This window comes from Lycium barbarum, chromosome 3, assembly GCF_019175385.1.
Source record: "Lycium barbarum isolate Lr01 chromosome 3, ASM1917538v2, whole genome shotgun sequence".
Taxonomy (NCBI): domain Eukaryota; kingdom Viridiplantae; phylum Streptophyta; class Magnoliopsida; order Solanales; family Solanaceae; genus Lycium; species Lycium barbarum.
This window is the reverse complement of record NC_083339.1, coordinates 91,891,683-91,897,937: the sequence shown is the minus strand read 5'-3', so window position 1 is coordinate 91,897,937 and position 6,255 is coordinate 91,891,683.

Here is a 6,255-nt window from a genome sequence, read left to right as displayed (position 1 = left end):
CATGGTTAGATGTGTTTGGCCTTGTCGGCCTATATTTTGTATATCATTCTGATAGCCTTGTCGGCTCATGTACATTGGTGTGGCATAGATGCCAATGATAATATAAAGGCATTGTTGTCTAATGGGACAAGTATGATGAATGAATAGAATTATGTGGCTCACCTAGATGTAAGCATAAGAGTAAGCCAAGGGGTGCTCGGGTGGGCTAGCACCTGGCGCTCGTCGCGGCCTCCTAGACGGGTCGTGACAGTATAGTTCGGGGCAAGTTTTTGGAGGTTCTTAATCTCGGCTAGCCGACAGAGGTGGTTATACCGGTTCTTCAGCTTCAGTATTTCAGTCGTCGCTATCCAGAACTTGTTATGCATGTGGTAATACCGGGTACATTGCTAGAGAGTGACCCAGGTCGAGACAAAGTAAGGCCCAACAGGTTTTTAGATTTCAGACCCTAGGAATCCAGCATCTTTAAGTAGCTGGGGTGGTTCTATTGGTAGAGGCGATGCTCAGATAGGCCGCGTTGGTTCTCAGCCTTTTAGGGGTGGATATTAGTCATGTAGGGGTGGTTCTTAGGTTTCCAGAGGAGGAGCTCGGTCCGGCCAGAGCGACATTAGTGGTGCCCATTATTATGCTTTTCCTGGCAGGCCAGAGGCTGAGGCGTCAGATACTGTTATCACAGCTACCATTTTTGCTTTTCACCGAGCAGCTTAGGTCTTATTTGATCTTATGTGTCTACTTATAATTCTGTAGGTTGGGATTTGTTTTGTGACCGACTTGACGTACGTATTCACGTATCTACTCCGGTTGGAGATTCGGTAGTAGTTGATCGAGTCTATCGATCCTATTTATTTTTCTTTATGGGTTATGACACGTGGGTTGACTTAGCGATTCTGGATATGGTGGATTTTAACATCATATTGGGCATGAGTTGGTCGAACCCTTATCATCTGATCTTGGACTGTCACACTAAGACAGTTGCGCTAGTCAGGCCGGGTATTCTTAGAGTTGAGTGTAGAGGTAATCTTACTCCCGCCCCGAAAAAGATTATTTCCTTCCTCCGAGCCAATAAGTTAGTTGATAAAGGATGTTTGGCCTACTTGGCCCATATTCGTGATACTAGTGTTGACACCCCTCACTTGTGTCTATGCTGTTGTGATCTAGTTCGCGGAGGTGTTCCCTACAGATTTATCGAGTATGCCACCCGATCGTGATATTAACTTCTGCATTAATCTAGAGCTGGGTACTCGCCCTATTTCCATTCTGTCATATAGGATAGCATCGTCCGAGTTGATAGAGTTAAAGAAACAATTGCAAGATTTTCTAAGTAAGGGTTTCATTAGACCGAGTGTCTCCCCTTGGGGCTCTCCCGTGCTATTGGTGAAGAAGAAAGATGGGTGGATGCAGATGTGTATTGATTACCGCCAGTTGAACAAGGTCCCCATTTGAAACAATTACTTATCCCTCGCGTTGATGACCTGTTCGACCAACTTCAGGGTGCTTCAATGTTCTCCAAGATTGATTTGAGGTCGGGTTATCACCAGTTGAAGATCAGGACTGAGGATATTTTGAAGACGGCCTTTAGGACTTGTTATGGTCATTACAAGTTCCTTGTTATGTCCTTTGGGCTTACCAATGCCCCGATAACTTTTATGGATTTAATGAATGACATTTTTAAGCCATACCTGGATTCCTTTGTCATATACTTCATTGATGATATTTTGGTGTAGTCGCAAAGCAAAGAAGATCATGAGCGTCATTTGATGATTGTACTTGGTTTTGAAGGAAAAGAAGCTTTATGCTATGTTTTCTATGTGTGAGTTCTGGCTTAATTCTGTTGCATTCCTGGGCCATAATGGGATTATGGTCGATCCCAAAAAGATCGAGGCTATTAGAGATTGGGCGAGGCTCACTTCAGTGACTGAGATTCGTAGCTTTGGTGAGTTACTACCATTGGTATGTGAAAGGGTTTACTTTGATTGCTTCTCACTTGACTCGATTGACTCAAAAGGAGATACCTTTCCAAATGGTCTGATGAATGTGACGAGAGCTTCCAAAAGCTCAAGACCTTGTTAACTACAACCCTAATTTTGGCATTACCCGTAGAGGGTAAGGATTTCTCTATTTATTGTGATGCATCACGTGTCGGTTTGACAGCTGTGTTGATTCAAGAAGGCAAGGTCATTGCTTATGCTTTTAGGCAGTTGAAGATTCATGAGAAGAACTACCCTACTCATGATTTGGAGTTGGCAGTGGTAGTCTTCTCTTTGAAGATTTGGAGGCATTACTTATATGGGGTCCATTGTGAGGTATTCAATGATCACCGCATTCTACAATATGTATTCAAACAAATGGATCTCACTTCTAGATAGCGTAGATGGATGGAGCTGCTTAAAGATTATGATATCACCATTTTACACCATCTCGGCAAAACTAATGTGGTAGTTGATGCATTCAGCCAAAAGGGAAATGAGTATGGGCAGTTTTGCTCAGTTGATTACTGCAGAGCATCCTTTAGCCATGGAGGTTCAGACTCTAGCTAACGATTTTTTACGATTCGATATTTCGGATCCGGCCGGGGTTTTAGCATGTGTTAAGGCAAGGTTGTCTCTCTTGGAGCAGATAAAGGCACATCAGTTTGATGATGCTAAGTTGTGCAAGATTCTTGATAAAGTGTTAAGTGGTAAGGCCAAGAAGGCCATGCTTGATGATGAAGGAGTCTTGACGATCAAGGGGTGCGTGTGTGTTCCTCGTGTGGGTGGTCTGATTTGTTTGATATTGGAAGAGGCCCATAGTTCCAGATATTCCATTCATCCAGGTGCTACTAAGATGTAACGTGATTTGAGACAACACTACTGGTGGGGCAGGATGAAGAGGGACATTGTAGATTTCATTGCTCAGTGTTTGTATTGCAAGCAAGTAAAGTATGAGCACCAGAGACCTGGCGGTACGCTTCAAAGGATGCTCATTCCCGAGTGGAAGTTGGAGAGGATAGCTATGGATTTCGTTGTGGGTCTTCCAAAGGCCTTGGGTAAGTTTGATAAAGTTGGGGTCATTGTGGAAAAATTGACTAAGTCTGTGCTTTTCATCCTGGTTCAGGTTACTTTTAATGAAGAAAAGTTGGCCAGGATCTACATCCGAGAGCTTGTGCTGTTGCATGGGGTTGCTATTTCTATTATTTTTGGCCGAGGTACTCAGTTTACCTCCCATTTCTGGAAGACTTTGCAGAAGGAGTTGGGTACTCAAATGGATCTTAGCACCGCGTTTCATCCACCGACCGATGGTCAGTCTGAGAGGACTATTCAGGTTGTTAAGGATATGTTGAGGGCTTGTGTTATTGATTTTAGTGGTCACTGGGACCAATTCTTACCATTGGAAGAGTTTGCATACAACAACAACTACCATTCGAGTATTTGTACGGCCCCATTCGAGGGTTTATATGGTAGGAGGTGTCGTTCTCCAATTGGGTGGTTTGATGCTTTTAAGGTGATACCTAGGGGTACGGATTTGTTGAGGAAGTCCCTAGACAAGGTGAGGCTGATTTAAGAAAAGCTTCGGGCAGCCTAGAGCAAGCAAAAGGAGAATGCAGACCGGAATGTTCGGGTTTGGAGTTTACGGAAGGTGAGCAGGTTTTTGTGAAGATTTCACCCATGAAGTGTGTTATGCAATTTAGGAAGAAGAGAAAGTTGAGCACAAGGTACATTATCCCCATTGATATTCTCCGTCGTATTGGCACAGTGGTTTATGAGTTAGATTTGCCACCAGGCTTGTCAGGTGTTCACCCAGTATTTCATGTCTCCATGATGAAGAAGTACTATTCAGATGGTTTTTAAATCATTCGTTGGGATTCAGTTTTGCTTGATGAGAATCCATCTTATGAGGAAGAGCCTATAGCGATATTGGATAAGCAAGTGAGAAAGTTTAGAGCAAAGGAGATAGCTTCAATTAAGGTGCAATGGAAGAACCGTCAAGTTAAGGAGGCCACATGATAGAACGAGTCTGATATGACCAGTTGTTTACCAACTCAGATACTTTTCCTCCATTCTTTTCCTTTGTCGTTCGAGGATGAATTATTGTTTAATTGGCATCTGATGTAACGACCCGTTTGGTCGTTATTGCACTTTTGACCCATTTACCCTCGTTGACCCTTCCCTAGGCCTTGTTAGTATGATTTTGACTGGCGGGGATGGGCGACATGGTTCCCGAGGTAATCTGGTGAGTTTTATTATGATTTTTGAGAATTAGACCCTTAAAGTGAAAAACCTTTGACAAATAGTTGACTTTTGGGTAACTGAACCTTTTTCCAAAATTCGTCGATTCCGTGAGGTTCGGTGGGTCAATTATGACTTGGTGGGGTATTCACTTCGGTTCCCGAGGTATTGGGTAGCATTTTGTACCAATGGTTGGAAAGTTGGTTTTAGCCGTTTGGGGCTCGACCTAGTCAAATAGACCTCCGTTGGGAATTCTAATGCCACGAGTGAGTTGTTAGCGTGTTTTTACGTATGTGTGCATATCTATTTTATATCCAGGAGGTCTCGGGTGGATGTCGGGATTAGGGGTGAAACTTGGTGAAAACTAAAATTCTGCTGGTTTCTGGTGTCTTTCCTCAGCGATACTGTCTACGCCTCAGCGGATCTGTCCCAGCGAGGCTTGGTTCGCAGGTGCTAATCCCTGTCATGTTAATGAGATCCGCCTCAGCGGATGGTTCTCCGATAAGGAGATCGCGGAAGCGGAACCTGTCACGACCCAACCCGTCGTGATGGCACCCACACTAACCCCCCTAGTGGGTTAACCATCCCCTTAACCAATTAATCATTCATTAATCCAATTACAACTTAAAGGACAACATAATCAATAATAATGTCACGACCCAACCCCATGGGCCGCGACTGGTGCCCTACAGGGACACCCCAGACAAACTCACACCCATATCATCGAAATCAGACTCGTCCAAACACAACATACGATATTCAGACTCAACATCGTAATCAGACATCTACCGGATACTGATCCTAAGCAGTCGCCCGTACAGATCAAACAAATCGCAAATCAGAAAAGAGGCGGAATGTACTTCGCCAAATTTTCACACACACACATCCGAAGGGTGGCGGAATGTACATCGCCCCCACAAGCATACACATACATACAAAATCAGAGGCCGACTTGGCCATAGTAGTGTACGGGCCGCTTAAGAACACAAAACAGGCTCACATACGAACACACCGGACCCACGACCCACAAATCTGACTACAGGCCTCTAGACAAAACAGAACATAAGACATATGAACATAGGACGGGACAGGGCCCCGCCGTACCCACTCATCCAAGTATACAGAATACAGACACAACAAAAGATATGTACCAAAAGTAGGCTCCGGATCAAGGGGAGCTCTCCAACACAGCAGACTGAGTAGCCTAAATCGGAGGACCACCCAGACGAGCTTCTGTACCTGCGGGCATGAAACACAGCCCCCGAAGACACGGGGGTCAGTACGGGAGAAGTACTGAGTATGTAAAGCAGAGGGTACAGAAATCACAAACACAGCTGGAGTCAGAAAGAACAAACACACCGACATCGTAGACAAAGCAAACCTGTGCGGGAGGCGAACGTACAAAATGCAAATCAAATCATGTATAGGGTTTAGGAACGTGGTCACCCCCCGACGCTGGTGCCACTACACATCATAACTCCAGAAGTTTTCAAATCTCCGTACAGTCTCCAGACACATCATATCACACACACATCATATCATCAAAACATATCAAATGCCATATCACATCATAACTCCATAAACGGTAACCGGCCCTATGGCGAGGCCTCGGAAACCGTAACACATCATAACTCCCGAATATATTATAGCGCGCACGATCACAAAGTCGGCCCGGGTACCGACGAACGAAGTCATAGCAGACAGCACGAACAGAGTAGTGCAGAAACCATATGCATATCAAAATAATTTGTCAGACTCAACATATAATTTACGTACAAGTATATACTGACGCCAGAAGGCTCGGAATAGGAATCAGATTGATCAAAGTTTGCGTATATAAGTTACGAAGTGCCAAACGGCTAAATTCTCAAGAAAAACTGTTCATACGTCATTTTCCGAAAATCTCACATCGTTCAAAGTACAGAACGTACATTAATGGCATAGGAAGTTTCAAACACATCCTTGGGTCATAAACAGAAGGTTGCGAATCGTAACAGACACAAGCGAATCAAACAAACCGAATAAGGGGAGCCTCGGGGCTCGCGGGCCCACC